The sequence below is a fragment of the Petaurus breviceps genome, unplaced genomic scaffold (assembly GCF_028583685.1).
Source record: "Petaurus breviceps papuanus isolate PSGF00001 unplaced genomic scaffold, PetGlider_PUasm1.0 182, whole genome shotgun sequence".
In the NCBI taxonomy this organism is placed as follows: Eukaryota; Metazoa; Chordata; class Mammalia; order Diprotodontia; family Petauridae; genus Petaurus; species Petaurus breviceps.
In genome coordinates, this window is record NW_027185786.1 from 4,525,661 (window position 1) to 4,548,372 (window position 22,712).

Sequence of the window (22,712 nt, forward strand, 5' to 3'; positions counted from 1 at the left end):
CTCTCTCTCTCTCTCTCTCTCTCTCTCTCTCTCTCTCTCTCTTTCTTCCTCCCCCACTAGGGAAGAAACACTAGGGAAGTAGTAGATAGTACATCCAGCTGGTATGAGGCATTACACAGGAGATAATACATCCATCAGAATCAGATGGATATACTGAGGACAAATAGGTATAAAAAGACAGTCACTTGTATAGTGTGGCAGCTTCAAGGAGCAAACTTGTTGCACCAAGAGAAGAATTGCAGTTTTGTACTCAAGAAAGGATTTCCAGGCCACAAAGAGGCACAAGTCAACTCTTTGCCACATATATATTCTATATATGTTCTTCTCTACCATTGCACTCTAAGTTTGAGCCTATTCTCCCCAGGGTCCTCATTTATATTCATATGCTTTGTATCAAGTGATCTTATTATATCACCTTAATAAATGTATTTGCTAAAAACAAAATCTACTGGCTGATAGTCAAAGAGAAGTACACCAGTGGGGGCTTATGCATGACAGCACTACTAGAACTAGAACCATCTAAGTTACTCCCTGGAAACCTGGGAATAAGTAAAAATCTCCCTCTGGGAACCACAAACCACAAGTGGAGATGCAAATTGACGGAATATCCCAGAGGGAGTTTTCTACAAGTGTCACAACAAAAACATGGGAAACTTGAGAGGAAGTAACCACTCAATCTGAAAATTTATGATAAAGAGAACACAGCTGAGGAGTCAGGCAGGCAGCTTAGCTTTGAGGAAAGCAGATTGCAAAGAGTTCAGAGAAAGAATAGTTAGAATTGTATAGACTAAAATTCTATAGGGGAAAGCAACTCAGAAGTGATGAAAAATTCTCAAGATACTAGGAGAAAAAGTTCTGATGAGGAGGGAAAGAGAGAGTTGTCTAAAGAGACTGAAGTAAATATACAGGGGAGTTCACTAAACAGCTTCAATTTTTGAAAGGCATGTACAAAAGAAGGGAGCAAGGTCAAAAGTACCATGATAGAGTAAAAGGGGGATTGAAATAAGAGTCAAAGTACTTGGGTTCAAATCCTGGCTCTCCTTCTAACTAGATGCATGACCTAGGGCAAAACCCCCATTAGACTGTGAGCTCCTTGAAAACTGAGACTGGCTGGGAGGCTAGGTGGCACAGTGAATAGAGCACAAGCCCTGGAATCAGGAAGACCTGAGTTCAAATCCAGCCTCAGACACTTAACACTTACTAAACGTGTGACCTTGGGCAAGTCACTTAACCTCAATTGCCCTGCTCTCCCCCCTCCAAAAAAAAAAGGAAGAAAAAGAAAATAGGGACTGGTGGTTCAGTATGGTTTTGGGGTTTGGGTTTTTTTTCTTTTCTGTGTATCCCCAGTGCTTATCAGAGTTCCTGATACATAGTAGGTGCTTTAAAGATGCCAACTGACTGAATTAACCTCTCTGGAACTCCTACAGAATGAAAGGGTTGGACTAGATAACTAGACATAAGGTCATATTTAGCTCTAAACCCAAGTTCCTATGACAAGGCAACAGAAGAAGACCAAAACGTGCCAAGAAAAGTGTTGTCATTCAGTTGTTTCAGTCCTGTCCAAAAATAGCATCAATAAGGTTTTTAAAAACTATGTTGGGGAGAAGGCAAGGAAGAAGGGCAAAGGGAGAGGGTCACTGTTCTGGGAGGATGGGATGATGATATTGAAAGACAGAGAAGAGATACTTGACCCTGATTTTATTCGTGTTTTCTCAGCCAGGGAGAATTCTTACATGGGGCAAAAACAGGCACTGGTACCCAGGTTAAGGAAGGAGGTGGTGAGAGAGTATCTATCTAGCCATGCTTAGTCATCTGGGACTAATGAACGACATTCTAAGGGTACTAGAAAAAAAACTGGCAGATACGACTGCTGAACCATTAACAGGGATCTTTGAAAATTCATGGAGACCCGAAGAGATACCAAAGAACCAGGGAAGAGTTTACATTATGATTTAAAAAAAAAAAATGGTCGGGGCGGCTAGGTGGTGCAGTGAGTAAAGCGCTGGCCCTGGAGTCAGGAGGACCCGAGTTCAGTTCCAGCCTCAGACACTTAACACCCACACAAAAAAACTAGCTGTGTAACCTTGGGCAAGTTACTTAACCCCAATTGCCCTCCAAAAAGCAAAAAAAAAAAAAAAAAGGTGGAGAGGAGGGAAAAGAATGGGAAGAGAACTGAATTAACAAACTAAGCCAATGAATTTGACTTTGCTTCCAGGCAAATTTCCACAACGTATTATTAAAGGGATAATTGGCAAACATCTAGAAAAAGGGGTGATCATGAAGAGCCAGCCAGGCTTCATAAAAAATGAGTCCCTCCAGTCTAGCATCATTTTCTTTTCTGACATGGTGACTAGACAGGCAGATAAGGGCATGATGGATAGAGAGTTCACCCAGATTCCAGCACAGCATTTGGTTAAGTCATTCGTGCTATTTTTGTGGATAAGATGGATAGATGAGGACAGGATAATAGTACTGATACAAGATTTGGGAACTGGTAGATTGACTGACCCCAAAGAATAGTATATAATGGTTGCAGGACACTTGGAAAGAGGTGTCTCTGGTGGGATGTTCCAAACATCTATGGTTGACCCTGGGCTATTTAACATTTTATTAGTGACTTCAAAAAAGGTGTAAATGGTATTGTTTGCCCTTCATACTCTAAGGGGATCAATGATGTCAGGAAGGTGATGCTAAGACTTGCATGTAAATTTGATTTAAGTGAGGGAGGGCTGTGTAAAGTCTCCAACCTCACTTTCTCTTATAGAGCCATCTAGGTCCAGTGGTGAGATATAGAACAGCACAATTGGAGATTGCCCCCAAAGGTATAAATGACATGGTTGTTGGTGGGGCTCCAGCTTCCACCTCCTCTAATTCATGTAAAAGGTGACTCTGAACAAGCTCTGGAGCTACAGAACCCACAAAATGACAAAGAGAAGCTAACCTCCCACTGAGGACAGCCTGGAAGGCTGGCAGCAAGTGGCCAGCACAGCACTCTGGGAGCCAACCCCAGCCCCACAAGAGCCTGAGGTCTTAGCCTTAGGGCTGCCACAGCCAGCCGCCGGCTGGAGGGACTTCAGATCACCAGCAGCTGTGGCAGTTTACAGAATTATCAACCGATAGATGCTAAGGACAAAGTGAGAAGTCAGTGCAGTGTGAACTTTGGGATCCAGTAGTTTGGGAGTGTGGTTGGCCTTTGCCCCTGGGGCAAGAAGCCACTGAGGCACCGCAGCCATGCAGCTCCAGCCACATGGCAGCTTCAGCTCCTGGACTGCAGACTGTAGGGAGACCAGGCAACCAGTCTGAGGGATAATTGCTCTTGCTTTCACCTGCTTGGATCTGGATTGTGGTCTTGGGTGGAGGTCCTGAGGTGTGCGACCAGCTTGCCAGAGCATGTGGAGGCTTCAGAGAGGGCACCCAACTAATACCTTTGGCAGCTGAGAAAACCCCAGCAATATGGGACAAAGCTCCCCTGTCTGGTGGTGGAGTCCTAGTGTGGCAAAAAGCTCAAACGTCAAGTAATTGAGTGGCAACATGAGCAAATGAGGGAAGCAAAGCAAGCAGAGCAACCCAACTTTACACTCCTATTTTGGGGACAAAAAGGATCAAAGCATGGAACAGGAGGAAGACAGCAAAGTCAGAACTCCTGCACCAAAAGCTTCCAAGAAAAATACAAGCTGGTTACAGGCCAGAGAGGTTAAGAAGGATTTTGAAAGCCAAATAAGAGAAATGGAGGAAAAATTGGGAAGATAAAATGAGAATGATGCAAGAAAATTATGAAAAGACAGTCAACAACCTGACTGAAGAAAATAACACCTTAAAACAATAGACTAACTCAAATGGCAAAAGAGGCTCAAAAAGCCAATGAGGAGAAGAATGCCTTAAAAAGCTGAATTTGCCAGATGGAAAAAGAATCTCAAAAGCTCACTGAAGAGAATCATTCTTTCAGAATTAGATTGGAGCAAATGGAAGCTAGTGACTTTATGAGAAATCAAGATACTATTAAACAGATCCAAATAAATGAAAAAATAGAAGGCAGTGTGAAATATCTCATTGGGGAAAACCACTGATCTGGAAAATAGATCCAGGAGAGATAATTTAAAAATTATTGTACTACCAGAAAGCCATGATCAAAAAAAGAACCAAGAAATCATCCTTCAAGAAATTCTCAAGGAAAATTGACCTGATGTTTTAGAACCAGAGGGCAAAATGGAGGTTGAAAGAATCCACAGATCACCTCCTCAAAAAGATTCCCCAAAAGAAAACTCCTAGGAATATTATATCCAGGTTCCAGAATTCCCAGATCAAGGTGAAAATATTACAAGCAGCCAGGAAGAAACAATTTGAATATTGTTGAACCACAATCAGGATAACCCAGGATCTGGCAGTTTCTACACTGAGGGATCAAAGGACTTGGAATATGATATTCGGGAGGTCAAAGGAGCTGGGATTAAAACCAAGAATCACCTACCCAGCAGAACTGAGTATCATGTTTCAAGGGAAAATATGGTTATTCAATAGAATAGAGGACTTTCAAGCATTCTTGATGAAAAATCGCAGTTAGGGCAGCTAGGTGGCTCAGTGAATAGAGCACCGGCCCTGGAGTCAGGAGGACCTGGGTTGGGATCTGGCCTCAGACACTTAACAAACACACATACACACAAAACTAGTCGTGTGACCTTGGGCAAGTCACTTAACCCCAACTGCCCTCCAAAAAGCAAAAAATAAAATAAAAATTAAATTAAATTAAAAATGAAAAAACCAGAGTTGAATAGAAAATTTGACATTCAGATACAAGAAGCAAGAGAAGTATGAGAAGGTAAACAGGGAAAAGAAATCATAAGGAACTTATCAAAGTTGAGCTGTTTACATCCCTACATGGAAAAATGATATTTGTAATTTATGAAACTTTTCTCAGTATGAGAATAGTTGAAGGGAATAGAAATGTGTATACATATATACACACATGTATACATATATGTCTATATATACATATATGTCTATATAGGAAGGTATATGGGCATATGAATACATATGTGAATGTGTATATGTGTGTGTGTGTGTACAGGTATACATAGATAGAGGGCACAGGACCAATTTAATAGGAAGGAATGATACTTAAAAGGTGAAATTAAGAGGTGAGAGAGGAATATAATGAGAGGAGATGGGGAGAGACAGAATGGGATAACTATCTCATACAGAAGAGGCAAGGGAAAATGGTTACAATGGAGGGGAAGAACACAAAGGCAAAAGGGAATGGGTCAACCTTATTCTCATTGAATTTGGCTTAGGCAGGGAATGACATACATACTAAATAGAGTATCTCACCCTACAGGAGAGTAGGGGGAAAGGGGATGAGAGGGGGGATGATGGAAGGGAAGGCAGGCTGGGGGGCAGGGAAGTTGGAAGCACCCACTTTTGAAAAGGGACAGGATCAAAAAGTAGAGAATAGAACAAGTGGGAGGTGGAATAGGAGGGAGGGAAATATAGTCAGTCTCTCACAATATATCCACTATGGAAATGTTTTGCATAGCTACACATATGCAACCTATACTGAATTGCTTGTCTTCCCAGTAAGGGTGGGTGACAAGGGAGGAAGGGAATGAATCTGGAATTCAAATTTTTAAAATCAAATATTTAAATATATATATACCATATTTAATATTATTTAATATATTAATATTATTTACCATTTTAATATTATTTAATATATAAATATTTAATTTATAATAATATAATAATATTAATATATAAATGGGAAATAAGACATACAGGCACTGGGGCATAGAGATCCACTGTGCCCTACTGGAAAGTTGGAGGGGGTATGGGAGAAAATATGGGGAGAGCAGATTGGAGGAGAGGAGATCCAGTGGGATCACTATTTTGGGGTGGTGGGTAGGGGAAAATCGGGGAGAAAATTTGTAACCCAAAATCTTGGGGAAATGAATGATGTAAACTAGAAGTTAATAAAGCATTTGATAAAAAAAAAATTTTAAAAAGAATTCCTGCACAAAACAAAAATTGATATGGTTGTCAAAATGGTGGTTGGCACAAAGGTGGGAGAGAAAGGTGATAGACTGGATCTCAGAGTAAAGATTCAAAAAGGTCTTGACAGTCTAGAACTGAAGTGGGCTAAATCTAAGAAGAAAAAAGAATAAGGCAGAAGTAACTTGGGGGACACAGATAGGAGCACTGGGTCTGGAGACAGGAAGACCTGAGGCTCAAACCCAGTCTCAGACACTTACCAGCTGTGTGACCCTGGGCAAGTCCCTTAACCCTGTTTGCCTCAGTTTCCTCATCTGTAAAATGAGCTGGAGAAGAAAATGGCAAATAGTCCAGTATCTCTGCCAAGAAATCCCCAGATGGGGTCACAAAGAGTCAGACACAATCAAAACAACTCAACAAAACCAACAGAGAATGGATTGAAAAGGACTAGATGCGAGGAAACCAACCAAGGGGAAGGTAGAGTGGCTTGCCTAAGGTCACAAAGCTAGCAGGAACCTGAGTTCACGTCTTTGACTTCAAAGTCAGTGTTCCTTTACGATCCTAGTAATTGAAGTTAAATTTATTATCCTTAGCATCAGGAAGGCCCATCATAATTACACGGCTATATACTGCTCTGTAACACCTTTAAAACAACCCCATTATGTAACAAGCACTTACTTAATCATGAAAAACATCCTGGAAGAGGAAAGCTTTGAGTTGGGCTTGGTCAAATATAAAACAATTAATGGGGTTCATACTTAGGTATCTGGCTAAACTCACCTGCTGCTATTAGATTATAAATTCCAGGAGGACACAGGCTACGTCCTCACCTATCTTTGTAACTCCACCGCCCAGCACCAGGTTTTGTCCAGGGCAGACAGTCGATGATTATTTGTTGAACTAAATGCAGTAAAGCTAATTTCCCTTCTTGGTTCTATCCCAACTCTACTTTCTCCTCTTTAGCCAATCAGTGCAGTTCAGTGAGCATATACTAAGTGCTGCATTAGACGTCGAGGATACAAAGACGGAAAAAATATTATCTCTCACCTCAGGAAGCTCAGATTCAACTGCGAGGAAACAATAGATATTGAAATACGTAAATATAAAATAAATATAAAGTGCTGAGGAGGGGTATTTGGGGGGATGGAGGCAGTAAATGAATAACTGAGGAAACGAAGAAAGGCTTCCTGCAAAAATGATCTGGGCCCTGAATGGAGCCAGGAGTTCAGAGGTGAGGAGGAAGAGACCTCCAGGCTCAGAGGACACAGCCCATTGGAGCTGGAGAAGAGCAAGGCCCATTTGGCCAGTCAGTAGAGTGAGGAAGGGGCCCTCCTGGCTAAGATTAGAGATGACAGGAGTAAATTATCTATTAATGGAATCAGTCTGGAGAGAGAGGCTGGAGCTGGACTATGAAGGGCTTTTAATGTCAGTCTAAAAGAGTTTGTATTTTATCCTTGGGAAGCCTCTGAAGATTCCTGAACACGTCAAGACAACATGTGTCAAAAGACACCACCGGATTTGTGCTTATCAATCTCTACTGTATCAGTCTGAAAGTCGTATAAAGAAAAGAGAAAGGGCAGCTAGGTGGTGCCATGGTGCGTAGAGTGCCAGCCCTGGAGTAAGGAAGACTCATCTCATGAGTTCAAATCTGGCCCCAGACACTAGCTGGGCAAGTCACTCAACCCTGTTTGCCCCAGTTCCCTTCATCTATAGAATGAGCTGGAGAAAGAAATGGCGAACCACTCCAGTGTCTTTGCCAAGAAAATCCCCAACAGGGTCACCAAGAGTCAGAAACAACTGAAAATGACTGAACAACAAACAGAGAATGAACTGAAAAGGGCTAAATGCAGGAAAATCCATTAGGAGGCCACTGTCACAGTGCCAGGTGGTGAGGGCCTGAACTCGGACAGTGACCATGTGAATGAATCAGTCAGTAAAGGCCACCAGTGTTCACTCAAACAGCACAGTCAAGAAGCTTTTTGTATTTCTTGGCTAGTCCCCAGTATTATCTCCCAGGAAACAAGAGTGAAGATAGGGACCCGGATTCCAGAAGGAAATATGCAATAGACCAAAATGCATCTGCTGCTCCCACCTTCAATATGCCCATGGTCTAAACAAGAGACAGAGAGCATTACAGGATGTAAAATGGATAATTTTGATTACATCAAATTAAAAGCTTCTGCACAAACAAAACCAATACAGACAAAATTAGAAGGAAAGCAGGAAATGGGGGAAATTTTTTTAATGGCAAATTTCTTTGATAAAGGTCTCCTTTCTCAAATATAGAGAGAACAAGGTCCAATTTATAAGAATATGAGTCATTCCCCAATTGATAAATGGTCAAAGGATATGAACAGTTTTCAGAAGAAAACAAACCTATCTACAGTCATATGAAAAAAATCTATAAATAACTATTAATTAGATAAATGCTAATTAAAACAACTCTGAGGAACCACTTCACACCTATCAGATTGGCTAATATGACAGATAAGAAAAATGATCAATGATGGAGGAGATTTGGAAACATAGGGACACTAATGCAGTGTTGGTGGAGTTGTAAACTGATTCAACCATTCTGAAGGGCAATCTGGAACTCTGCCCAAGGGACTATAAAACTGTGTATACTCTTTGGCCCAGCAATACCACTATTAGGTCTGTACCCCAAAGAGATCAAAGATAAAGGGAAAAAAATATTTATAGCAGTTCTTTCTGTGGTTGCAGAGAAATAGAAATTGAGGGGATGCCCATCAATTAGGTAATGGCTGAACAAGTTGTGGTATATGATTGTGATGAAATTCTATTGTGCCATAAGAAATGACAAGCAGGATGCCTCAGAAAAACATGAATAAAGGCATAAGTGAAGACTTTCATGAACTAATGCAAAGTGAAATGAGCAAAACCAAAGAACATCATACATAGTAACAGCAATATTGTACAATGATTAACTGTGACTAATTCAGGTATTCTCAGCAATGCAATGATCTAAGACAATACAGAAGGACAAAAAAAATGTTATCCACCCCCAGAGAAAGAACTGAAGGGGTTTGAATGAAGACTGAAACATTTTTTTTAAACTTTATTATTCTTAGTTTTTGTAGTCTGCAGTTAGTGTTGCTACATGGCTAATGGAGATATCTGCATGACTATACATGTATAATCTATATCAAATTGTTTGCCTTCTCAAGAAGGGGAACGGGGAAGGAGGGAGAAAATATGGAACACACATTTCTCAAAATAAATTTTAAAATTTTTTGCTTATATGTCATTGACAAAAATAAAATAATTAAATTTAAAAATAAAAATGATATATGCCGGGGCGGCCAGGTGGTGCAGTGAGTAAGAGCACTGGCCCCAGAGTTGGGATGACCTGGGGATCGAATCTGGGCTCAGATACTTAGCACCACACCCAGAAATAACTGGCTGTGTAACTTGAGCAAGTTACTTAACCTCGATTTGCTTAAAAAAAAAAAAAAGGATATATGCCTCCGATCTCTTAACAGTCAAAACAATCTTCTTTATACCCAACAGTGGCAGGGATATTGCTGACAGGTTTATGTGAGCAGCATATGGGTTTCTAGGAGCTCTCAGCGTCGTGTCTGGGGACCATCTGTCTACGGGGGTGGGGAACCTGCGGCCTCGAGGTCACATGTGGCCCTCTAGGTCAAGTGTGGCCTTTTGACTGAACTGAATCCATCAAAGGGCTGCACTTGAAGACCCAGAGGGCCACATGTGGCCTTGAGGTCTCAAGCTCCCCACCCTGCCTAGGATCTTATTCTGGCTATAGTAGCAGTGAGCCCCAAGAGTTCAAGGCCACTCAACTGACAGAGAGGGCTCTGAGTGCAAATTCTAACTGTAATTCTGGGCAAATCACTGCCCTTGTCTTTTCCCACATGAAGACTTTATTCAAAGGACAGGAGAGCTGAATGATAAAAGGGACTCACTGGATATCACTTCTTCTGTACGATGTCTTACCAAGCTCCAATTTTGATCAGAGCACTCTTCTCACAACCAAGGCAGATAGTACAGGGATTATCAATGTCATCTGATGGCTGAGGAAACAGAAGCTTAGAAAAGGGAAAAGACCAAATTGTAGACACACCCCTGGGTGGAACAGGCCTTCTGTTCTGCAGAACTCCAAATCACTTTCTGCCCTTCTATTTATGACTAGTTCAGACCACACTGCCATGCTGGTTGGATACAGCTTACACAACTCTCTCACACCCATCATTTCATCTGTACACACCTGTAACTGCACCAGGCAGGTATGATGATCCTTACCACAGGGACAAGAAAACTCAAGCTGAAAGACTAAGCAACTTCCCCAGGTCACAACCATGCCAGGCCCAGAACTAAAGTCTTTTGGTCCCTATTCCAATGTCTTTCTTACAATCCCACCCTGTCTCTCCAAAACACTTTTGCCAATGCTTTGTCAATAGACCCCTGCCTACCTTCCTTCAATTCAACTCATAAAATATGTAAATTTGTACTTCATGCAAAGAAAGTATTTTGCTACACACTGGGGATACCTTTCTTCCCTTAACCCATCCCATCCCATCCCCCCAAAAAAAGTCCCTACCCTTAAGGAGCTTATATTCCAGCAAAGAGAAACAAAATGTTCACAAATGAGCAAACACAAAATAAAAACAAAGGTAACTTCAAGAAAGAGAGTTCTCATAAACAAGGGTGCGGGTGATGGAGTGCTTGGGATCTATGTTTGTAAAATCTATTTGTAAACTCAATTTGTAATACCAATTTGTAACATCAGTAATGATGGGTTCCTTGGGATCTATATTTGTAACATCAGTCTGTAAAACTTTGTAATAGCAATTTGTAAAACCAGTCTGTAAAATCTAGTTTCCCTTTCCCAGCCTCAAACTCTGCCCCTTCCTCCTAGTGCACTCTGCCTAGACAACAACTTGTGACTCCTTTGTCCCTGCTTAATCTCCTCATGTCTCCTCCTGTCTGGCCCAAATCTCATCTCCAAGTTAAACTCCTCAAACTTTTATCTATGCACTGAAGTCACAAGTTCCTCTCAGTCAGCCCTAACTTTTATCTATGCACTGAAGTCCCTTACATCCATCCTGTCAGCCCTGACAATGGCAGCCCTACCCTTTAAAAGTCAAAGCCTGTGCCCCCTTTCACTTGCAGGTCCCCTAAGGATCCTTGCCCATTGTAAAGCGTATAATAAAGTTTTTCAACTCTGACTCCAAGTCAGGCTGAGCTGAATTCTTTCCAGACTGAATCTCAGGTTCTGGTCTTAGATAAGATCAGAGTTCCTGCTGAACCTAATAGCCATCCCTCATCAATGGTGAGGAAGAGGGAGCAGGAAAGGACTCATGGCATCTGGGCTCCAAAGGAAGCTAAGGTTTCTATGCAGCAATTGGGAGCCATTGAATATTTTTTTTCGTTGGGGAGGGGGTATGTTTGTGAAATGATCAGATCTGGGTTTTAGGAATATCATCAGTTTGGCAGCTGGAAGGGTGGAAGGGTGATAGCTGGGAGAGGGAATAAACTGTCCATTCAGGAACAGTCTATGTCTGTGCCAGGCACTGTGTAAGGAATACCCTGCCCACAGAGCTTTTACCTCCTGCCGGGAGGACAAGTACATAGATAAGAATGTGGCAAAAGGAGGCTGGGACAAAGGGTACTGGAGCATGGGGGGGCAGAATCACAGAGAGGAGATTAACCAAAGAAATCCAATTAACCAGAACATTATTCTCCAGCCATGCCAACTGGCAATTACAGTGGCTACATCTGTAAAGTATGCCAGAGGCATCTCCTTCCAGACACAGAACTCTTCTAAATTGCGGTGTCTGGTGCAATCCTTCCCCGCAGGATGGTGTACTGTGAGGACGTCTTGTTTCCTAGACCCAGCCAGCCTGTGATTATCAATGGTAAAGAGAGGACAGGGTCACTGCGAGTCACAGATGAGCCAGAAGAAATACTGCGGCATCCTCCCCAACCCCGATCTCTCAGCAGAGGAGCTGAAATACAAGAAAAGTGTCTCCCCTCAGCTCAATGTCCTTCCCACATCTGTCTTCACTCACTGGTGGTGCGGCTGCTGTTCAGGCATTCTTTAGTCATGTCTGATTCTCTGTGACCCCATTTGGTGTTCCCTTGGCAAAGATACTGGTGCGGTTTGCCATTTCTTTCTCCAGCTCATTCATATAGATTAAGAAACTGAAGCTAACGGGGTTAAGTGACTTGCCCAGGGTCACACAGTTAGGAAGTGTCTGAGGCTGGATTTGAACTCAAGAAAATGAGTCTTCCTGACTCTAGGACCAGCACTACCCACTAAGCCACTCAGCTGCCACTCACTGGTGGAAGTAATCATGGTGGAGGATAGGCCAAAGAAGATGGGCAGGAATGACCACTGCAAGTCAAGGAGGTTCATAGTTTAGCACTCAGAGGACATCTAGTCCCATCCCTTCATTTTATAGTTGAGGAAACAGATCTAAGGAGGATGAGTGACTTGCCCATGGTTAGTGAGCATCAGAGGCGGTATTTGAACCCAGGTCCTCAGACTCAACTATTGTTCCTCTGTTCCACGCAGCCTCCAATTTGCTGTTGCTGAAGCATCCATGATACTTACTGCAAAACACCTAGGAAGGAAGAACTGGTAGCTGACCTCTTGGAGGTTAGATGGTGTCATTGAAAAGACACTGGCTGAGAACCAAGACTGGCTTGTGGCCCCATGTCTATCTGAAATGTAGCCTCAGACACTCAGGGCAAGTCACTAGACCTCTGCCTCAGGTTCCTTATCTGTAAAATGGGATAATTAACAGCACCTATGCCCCTCACAGGGTTGTTGTGGGGCCCAAGTAGGGCAGTAATTGCACAGTGCCTAGCACATAGTAATATATAAATGTTAGCCATCGTTTATCCCTATTATTATTATTATTACTTTTTCTTAGAATTTCCTGGATTCTTCAGGAGACAGTTCTCCAGGCTATGAATTTTCCAGGCCCCTTGATTCTCTCTCCTCACTCCCACCACAGTTTGTGGCTCTCAATGACGAGGAACCACTGATGTTCACAGGACCATTTAAAGTTTTCAAAGTTCATTACGTACATTCTATCAATGATCAGTGAAAGCCACAGTGCAATGGGAAGGAGCCCAGACCAGACCTTGGAGTCAACAGGAAAGTCACAGGACCCAAGTTCTAGTCCTGTGTGACCTTGGTGCTCCTCGGTGAGGAACAGATAAATGCTTTAATGATTTGTAACCAAATAATGCTACAGAAGTGCTAAAGCATGATTAGTATGTGGCTCTGAAGCTATTTAACGCAATACAATTGATCCCAATCATTTATACCGAAGCCTACCCTGAATTCTCCAAACTCGGCACTTCAGGGCCAATCCATCAGACATTCTTTTTCCATTGTCTCCTTTGGCTTTTGTCCCTGTGTGAGGAGCTTTGAAAGGGGATTCAACAGCTGTGGAAGGGACAAAACAACACTGCCCTTCCCCCATGGCCTACACAACAGCACCAGGCTGCTTTGTTTTGTCCAGGTCACACAAAAACCCTGTCTTCCCTTCTCCCCCAGAGCACTTTCATCTATAAATCTCCCTTGAAGGTGACCAATGCTGAGCCCACAGTACATCCTGACACAGCTGTGTCCTGGTGGGAAAGCCCTAGCACTTGATCTGTGGGCCATTTCCTGTTTATTGCCTTGTTTTTTCTTGAATATTTTTTCTATTATCCACCTTGAATACATTTTACCGGGGGGTTCTGGTTTGTTTGTTTGATTGATTTTTTTTAAACTGTGCTGAACCAGACAGAGTACATATGCATAGCTATAGGCATTATACTGGACTTGCAACCCCAAGTCAGGACGAATACTCTCACCCCTTACTAATACTGATTTGGAGTTCTGTGGGCAAAGCATTGAGCAATCCATCAACAGGCACTAATTAAATGCCTGCTATCTTCAAGGCACCGTTTACAAAGAAAAAAAGCATCTCTGCCCTAGAGAAGACTACAATGGAAAAATTTACAGCCTAGAGAGGATGGGGGGGGGGAGCACCTTCAACCAAGCATATAGGAGCCATGAAGCACTGCTAAACAAGGTGTATTCCTTTCTTTTTCTTTTTTCCTTCTCTCTTTTTAATGGAATATCTAACACAGAGGCCAAGCTCCCTAATCTGTCTTAGACTTTGTGGCCAGGTAGGGGTTCCCTGGAGGAAAGGATAAGTCATGATAAGATAGAGGAAACCAGAGTACAGCTTGTGATCAGAAACAGCAGCACCTAATACTACCAGCCTCCAGCATCCTTCTCCTACCCCCTTCCTACACCATGCTCTAAAGCTACTGTTGAAATGGAATGAGAGAGAGAGGCAAGGATGTTCATAGACCAAAGGAAGACAGAAAGGATATCCTTTGGTAACATATACATTGATTGAGTTCATAGAAGGTAGAAAGTTCACCCTCCACATAGAACATACAGTTCCCAGATAGCTGTTTATGGCAGAACATTCTAACAATAAAATGGTACAGAAATTCCATCAGAACAGAAGTTGCTTGAGGGCAGGGACTGTCTTTCCTTTTCCTTCTATGTGCATCCCCAGCATTAGCACAGTGCCTGGCACATAGGGAGCACTTGGTCAATTCTTGTTCAATTGAGAAATGCTGAATTCTCACAAACATATTCAGCCAGCTAGTTCCACGGAACCACTCCTTTCAGACTTCAGCCTTGAATACTCCATCAAAACCAGCCCCACCCTGCTCCCATCCCTACTCCTCTCCTCTGGAGAAAGCTGGGATTGGAGTGTCCCAGAAGGTCCAGTGTGGGCAGCCAGCTGCTGAAGGCTTATCAGGCTGTGCCCCATAACAGCTGCAGCAAAAAATGAAAATGAAAAAAAACAAAAACCCACAGCTCACTTCTGATGTTAGCCCGGACTCTCAGAGGTGATTCCAATCAGCTGCTGTCCATGACTTCCACACCACATGACCCCCAAAGGCCCATCAGGGAACTAAGCACTTTCTGAGCAGCTGAAGGGGACTGTTCTACAGGCCAGTGCCCCTCCAGCTGAGCCCCTGCAAGAGTAAAGGTTTAGCCTGCAGAAGACTATCTAATGCTTACCCAGACAAACGAGCTGGCACACTTTAAGGCCTAATGGAGTCATTTCCAGGAATCAAGGCAACAGGAGGCAGGGTTTGTAGCACCCAAAGCATCTCTTTTCCCAGGGCTAGGAGTTAATTAATTCCAGCTAGACCTGTTAGACAGTATTTATGGCTTGCTCGTTCCAACCCGAATAAGTTTAAAGGCTGACCCAGGAAGCATCATGCTTAAAGGGCGGCTATGTTGAGTACCTAAGGGATTTCACAATCATCTTTCCCTCCCCCTCCTCCCAATTTCTTCCTCCTATTTTCCAATTCCCTGCAGGAGTTCAAGAGTTTGACAAAACTGCTCTCTGGTCCCCTAAGTCCCTGGGTCTGAGCATGACCTACTTCAAGGATTCTGTAGGGGAAAATCCAGGGTTATGCCCCTTCTAGAATAAATATCAGTGTCACTGATATTTCTGTTTCTTCTTGTCTGCCTAGCTTTTTCTCTTGGGCCTGGAAGGAAAAGCTTCCTTGTACTACCAGGATATTTGCTCTGGCAGTTTCAATCAGTCAATAAACATTTATTAAATGCCTGTTATGTTCCCAGCATTGTGCTAAGATCTGGGCATTCAAAAAGAGACAAATGCCAGTCCCCATCCTCAAGAACTTAAAATAATCAGGGGGAAACTAGGTGGCGCAGTGAGTAGAGCACCGACCCTGGAGTCGTGCGGACCTGAGTTCAAATCCTACCTCAGACACTTAACTAGCTTCGTGACCTTGGCCAAGTCTCTTTACCCCAATTTCCTTGCCTTCCCCCCTCCAAAAAGACCAAAAAAAAGAGAAAAAGACCTTACAATAATCTAATGTTAGTCCTTTGACAGCCTAGGTCTGAAAAATGTTCAGTAACCAATTTTGTTGACCGAATTCCCATTTGTCATGCCCCAAATATGTCTTAATCTGAGCCCTGAGTCTATCACCTCTGTCAGGAAGTGGGAAGCATGTTTCATGAGGGATCCTCTGCCACTGTGTTTGGCATCACATTGATTGGAGCTCCTAAATCCTTCAGAGCTGTTTGTCTTTACAGCGTTGTTGTTACTGCATAAATAGTTCTCTTGGTTCTGCTTAATTTTCCCGGCATCAATTCTTTCAAGTTCCTTGGTTTCATTGAAAGCACCTCTATCATTTCAGCATGATGTTCCATCACATTCATACAGCATAATTTGGCAGACAGGTGGCACAGTGCAGGAGGCAGCACCAAAAGAGTGAAGCAAGAAGAGATTTATTCTGCCCCAGGATTCCACTGGGGCTTTCCCACACCAACCTAAATTCCAGAGGGCTGGGGGTGGGAAAAGAGGATCCCAGACCACCTCTGGACACAAGTAGAGATACATGAGCCACCACCCTCTATGGAGACATAATAGAGCCTTTTGCCTCTTGTTTTCAGCAGCTGGCACAGGTATTCAAAAACCTATCTTCATCAGTCCTTAACTCTTGACTGACTAGAGAAGATGCACACTCAGTATTCCTGTTGTCTGTGAATCAGTAATTCTGGCAGGCTAAGGATCCCAACCCTTTCTGTTGTTTAGTCATATCTGACTCAGTGACCCCAGAAAATCCAGTGGGGTTTTCTTCTTTTTTTTTTAAAGCAATTGGGGTTAAGTAACTTGCTCAAGGTTACACGGCCAGGTTTTTGTTTTTTTGTGTGTGTGTGTGGATGTTAAGTATCTGAGGTCAGAACCGATCTCGAGTCCTCCTGACTCCAGGGCTGGTGCCCTTACTCACTGCGCCACCTAGCCACCCCTGGGGTTTTCTTCTTGACAGATATATTGAAATGCCTTACCATTTCCTTCTTCAGCTTGACTTACATATAAAGAAACTGAGGCAAATAGGGTTAAGTAAGTTGCCCAGGGTCACACTAAGTTGCTATTACATGTCAAATACACCTTATATTCTAACCGAACGGGTCTAACAGCTGTGTCCAGACTTCAATGTTCCATCTCCCACCTTTGTGCATTTGTATGAGGTGTTCCCTGTCCTCCAAATACATTCCCTCCTCCACACCATCTCTCAGAATCTTTAGATCTTCCTTCAAGTCCCTGTTGAGATACCAATTCCTCCATGAAGCATTCCCTGATCTCCCAATATCATTTCCCTATTCATGTTATTTTATATTTATTTAATGGCATAAATGATACACAAACATTTTATGTGTATGCCTTTGTCTCTGTCTGTATGTGTGTGTGTGCATCTGTCTCTCTCACAGATTAGCTCTAAAAGTTATCCCTTTAACTGCATGTCATAATCTCAATAACACATATTCTTGGTTTTCTCCCGTGTGGATGGCTAGGTCAAATTCTTTTGAATGACTATGTATCTCTATCAAGACAGTCTACAGTGTTGCAGAACTTGATATAATCAGTTCACATTTATAAAGTGTTTACTATGTACCAGGCACTGTGCTACACAAAAAGCCCCTGCCCTCAAGGAGCTTACAATCTAATGATGTCACATGGAAACAGGACGATTTGGAAAACCTTGCCATCTCTAGGAAATCTTTTTCCAGTGTGGTTTCTATACTATAATTCCTTTATGATCAGCCTTTGGGAAGCATACATCTCCCTGTATCACACCCAACTTGACATTTATAATTAGAGGGTGGTCTCTATTCTATCTTTTCAAAGAATCTTGAATCATTTTTATGCATGATGGCAAACAGTACAAATGACAAGAGTAAGGCCTAGGTGGTGACTCAGTGAATAGTGCTGGGCCTGGAATCAGGAAGACTTGAGTTCAAATCTGACCTCAAATACTTACCAGCTGTGTGACCCTGGGCAAGTCACTGAACCCTGTTTGCCTCAGTTTCCTCATCTATAAAATGAGCTGGAGAAGGAAATGGCAAACCCCTCCAGTGTCTTTGCCCAGAAAAAGCCCAAGTGGGAGCACAGAGAGTTAGACATGACTGAAAAACAACTAAACAACAAATGTTTGTTACATTAAACAGGAGGAGGAATCTGGACCAGCATCACTGTTATTTCTCAGGGTGCTGGTTCAGTTTAATTAAATGTAACAAATACTTATTAAATACTTACACTATACTTTTCTGAGCCTCAGTCTGCTTCTCTGTAAAATCAGGGCATTGACTACGTGATCTCTAAGGTTGGTACCAGCTCTAAATCCTGTGACTTTCCATGGATCCAGATGCTCCCAAATTCAGATAAGACCTGGCTGATGCCTCAACAAGATCTGACCTCACCCCCACCCACTGCCCTCAATTACTTGGGGGGGGGACGTTGATCAGAAAAGACCCTGTGTACCTCCTCCCAACTCAGTGCTCAAACTTGCTCTCTCTCTCTCTCTCTCTCTCTCTCTCTCTCTCTCTCTCTCTCTCTCTCTCTCTCTCTCTCTCTCTCTCTCTCTCTCTCTCTCTCTCTCTCTCTCTCTCTCTCTCTGTGAGTTCCAGGCTTCAAGGATTAAAAAGCACAGAGCCTGCAACTGCCCTCTGGAAGCTTCTTCAAGTACTCGATGCAGCCAATCACCATCTTCAGTGAATGCTTGGCACTCAGTGCCCCCAGGAGCTTCCTTTTCGGGGTGGAAACAACACTCAAACAAGCTGACAAGCTATAAGTGACAGGCCATAAATATTAATGTGGGTACCCACATACACAGAGGAGCCATGTTATAATAATAACACAGTATTGTGGTATGATATCATTATATGATATACATAAATTATTATTATTATTATTTATTATACAAAGTGTCCTTAAGGTCTTAGTGTGATTTTAAGCTATTCAAGCTTCTAAGGCTTTTATTATCATATTACAGGATAATATAGTATCATAATATAATATCACATATACTCTATGATCATATATGACATAGTATCATGATGACAGGTTTCTATATTATAATGTAATTATATTTAATATGACTATACTAACAACCTTGTGTCACAGACCTTGAGGGTAGTATTACAGATTCTCTCCTCACCTTCATGTCTTAGAATTCCCATCTTCCTTCAAGGCTGAGCTCCGGTGTCTCCTCTTACACAGGCATATCCTAACCTAAATTTTCTGAAGACCTAGAGACCCTCATCATCAGTGTGCTGAAAGAGGACAGGCTCATAATTCTGGGTGACTTTAACACCAGAGTAGACCCAGACTATCAAACTTGGCAGGGAGTCCCTGGGAGAAACGAAGTTGGGAACAGGGACAGTCCTTTGAAGACGTGTGCAATAAAATTTCATGGATGCACACTCACAGCAAACATTGGCAAGACTATGTCATTGCAAGGAGAAAAGACAAGACAGGATATGACAGTGAGAAAGGTAATGTGTGGCACAGAGAGCTATACTGATCACAGACTTCTCCCCAAGCTAAATATTTGCATTCAACAAAAGTGGCAGCCCCAAAGCCAGACAACTACCGGAAGACTTAGGGTCGACAGAGTGTTTCTCTAAGTGTGAACAGCTCATTGCTAACTTGGAGGAAAAGCTCAGCCAATACACAGCTGGCAAAGAAGGAGGAGAAAAGGAGTGGACAGCTTTCAGAGATTTGGTGTACAGTACCTCATCTATTCAGTTGTGCCAGAATGCTACAAGCAACAAGAATGGTTTGACAAAAGTGATGGAGAAATTCAGAAACTGATAAACAACAAACAAAGTTTATTAGCAGGATAGTTTGTCCATCTCTAAGAAGGCAGCATTAAATTCCACCAAAAGCAAAGTGCAAATATCACTATTAGGTCTGTATCGCAAAGAAATCATAAACAAGGGAAACGGACCTACAAGTGCAAAATTATTCATAGTAGCCCTTTTGGTTGTGGCAAAATACTGGAAACTGAGGGGATGACCATTAAGTGGGTAATGGCTGAACAAGCTGTTGTAAATGAATGAATGGAGAAATGATGAGCAGGCAGATTCCAGAAAAACCTTGAAAGATTTGTATGCACTGTTACAAAATGAAATGAGCAGAACCAGAAAAACATGTTATACAGTATCTGCAACATTGTATGATGAATGACACAGCTCTTGTGGGCAACACAATGATCCAAGACAAAGCACAAATGCCTCTAAAAGGAAAATGCTATTCACATCCTGATAAAGAACTGATGGACGCTGTATACAGATTGAAGCATATTTTTTTCACTGAATTCTTTTTCATGTTTTTTTTTCTTTTGATCCATTCCTTCTTTCACAACTGTGACTAATATGGAAATATGTTTTACATGACAGTCCACATATAACCTATATCAAATTGCCTACTGTTTTTGGAAGAAGAGAGGGGAGGGAAGGAAGGAGGGAGAAATATTTGGAACTCAAAATCTTGTAAAAATGAATGCTAAAAATTGTCTTGACATGTAACTGGGGAAAAAATAAAATAGTATTAAAAAAAATTAAAGTGCAAGCAAAGATTAGAAAGATGCAGGATTCTTGGCTCAGTAAGAAGGCAGATGAAATTCAGTTTTATGCTGACAAGTAACAATCCAGAGAGCTTTTATGATGCCATGAGGGCTATTTATGGGCCAAAGACTGATAGTGAATCTTGAATACTCAGTGCTGTTGGCTCTACATTGCTTAGTGATAAGGACATGGTCTTGGAGAGCTGGACTGAATACTTCCATAGTGTTCTCAATAGACTATCATCAATCAATGCTGAAGCCATTGACCATATTCCTAAGGCTGAAATCAATCCCTCTCTAGACAAACTTCCAACTGAAGAAGAGGTTTTGAATGCCATTAGGCTCCTCTCCTGTGGCAAAGCACCTGATGCTGATTCTATTCTAGCTGATATTTACAAGGCAAGGGGTTCTCTGGGTCCTCTGCTCATACGAAAGCTTAATGAAATTTTCTGGGTTATACAGCAAGAGGAGGGTTATTCCACAGGAGTTCAAGGATCCTCCATCTTGGTAAAGGAAATAGATTGTCCTGTGACAATCATAGGGTGGGTCTCTCTCTTAGTCATTGCTAGCAAGATTCTTGCCAGAGTGCTCCTTAATAGGCTGATCCTACACCTGGAAAATGATCATCTACCCAAGAATTAGTGTGGCTTCAGAAAGGTCCAAGGAATGGTAGATCTGGTGTTTGCCACCTGACAGCCACAGGAGAAATGCCAGGAGCAGAACAGAGGTCAGCACACAAAGTTCATCGATCTTATCAAGGCCTTTGATATTGTCAATCGTGAGGGTTTGTGGAAAATTATGGCAAAATTTGGTTACCCAGAGAAGTTCATCAGTATTTTACATCAATTTCATAAAAGCATGCTTGCCTAGATTCTGGATAATGGCCAGTGCTCTCTCACTTTCCCATTCAGTAGTGGAATGAAGCAAGGCTGTATGTCTGTTCCCATGATTTTTAGCATGATGTTTCCTGCAATGTTGTCAGATACCTTCAACAAGAATGAAACCAACATCAAGGTCAGCTACCACAGTGATAGTAAATTATTTAACTTGAAAAAGCTATACACCAAGACTAAAGTAGAGGGAGAGCTGGTGCTTGACTTTTTATTCCAAGATGATCATGCACTCAATGAAGCCTCAATGCAGAGTATGAATCAATTCTCTACCACTTAAGTTAATTTTGACCTGACAACACCAAGAAAACAGAGGTTCCCCACCAGCCAACACTGAACCATCCACACATGGAACCATCAGTTACAACAAATGGAGAAATTTTGAATGTTGTGAATAAGTTCACTTATCTTGGTAGTATACTTTCCAGGGATGTACACATAGATGATGAGGTTGATGCACACATTGCCAGAGCTAGTTCAGTGTTTGGGAGGCTTTGAAGGAAAGTGTAGGAGAGAATATGAGACTGACTACCAAATTGAAGGTCTACAGAGCCATTGTGCTGACCTCATTGTAGTATGCCAGTGAAATCTGAACAATATACCAGCACCATGCCAGAAAACTGAATTGTTTCCATTTGAATTGATTTAGGAAGATTCTGAAAATTATCTGGAAGAATAAGATACCAGACACTGAAATCCCTTCTTGAACTAAACTGTCAAGCACTCAAACTCTACTTCAGAGAGGGCTAGCCATGTTATTCAAATGCCAATGTACATTTGCCTAAAAGATTATTTTACAGAGAACTCACAAGAGTAAGATGCACACATGGGGGTCAGAGGAAGTGATACAAGAACACTCTCAAGGTCTCTCTGAAGAACTTTGGAATTGATTGCACGACATGGGAGATACTGGCACAGGACCACCCACCATGACATACCAGCATCAAAGAAGGGGCTGTGCTCAATGAACAAAGCAGAATTATAGTAGCTCAAGAGGAAGGAAGGAAGGAAGGAAGGAAGGAAGGAAGGAAGGAAGGAAGGAAGGAAGGAAGGAAGGAAGGAAGGAAGGAAGGAAGGAAGGAAGGAAGGAAGGAAATGAAACACAGGAGCAACAAAGAACAGAACCATCCTCTGGGCTAGGAAAAGGTGACTCTGGGAAAAATGGGAGCCATAGAGGGTGGTGAGTCCTAATCTCAAATGTACACTCTCATTGTGGAGGTGTCCTTGTACAAGGGACCTTGTCATTTTCAGTCATGTTCAACTCTTCATGGTTTTCTTGGCAGAGATACTGGAGTAGTTTACCATTTCCTTCTCTAGCTCTTTTTACAGATGAGGAAACTGAGTCAAACAGGGTTAAGTAGCTTACCCAGGGTCACACAGCTAGTGTCTAAGGCC

The 22,712-nt window shown here is 42.3% G+C and overlaps 1 protein-coding gene across 8 annotated transcripts in view; it reads right to left on the minus strand.

Annotated features, from left to right (window-relative positions):
* IL34 (interleukin 34) overlaps positions 1-22,712 on the minus strand; it is a 68,676-nt gene that overhangs the window by 35,907 nt on the left and 10,057 nt on the right. For 2 of the 8 annotated variants that reach the window (XM_069087641.1, XM_069087636.1), the window contains exon 1: positions 15,065-15,624. The exons of 4 other annotated variants lie outside the window; for them this stretch is intronic. The gene's annotated coding sequence lies outside the window, so the exon portion shown is untranslated. 2 more of the 8 variants (XM_069087638.1, XM_069087639.1) reach the window with 2 other exon arrangements.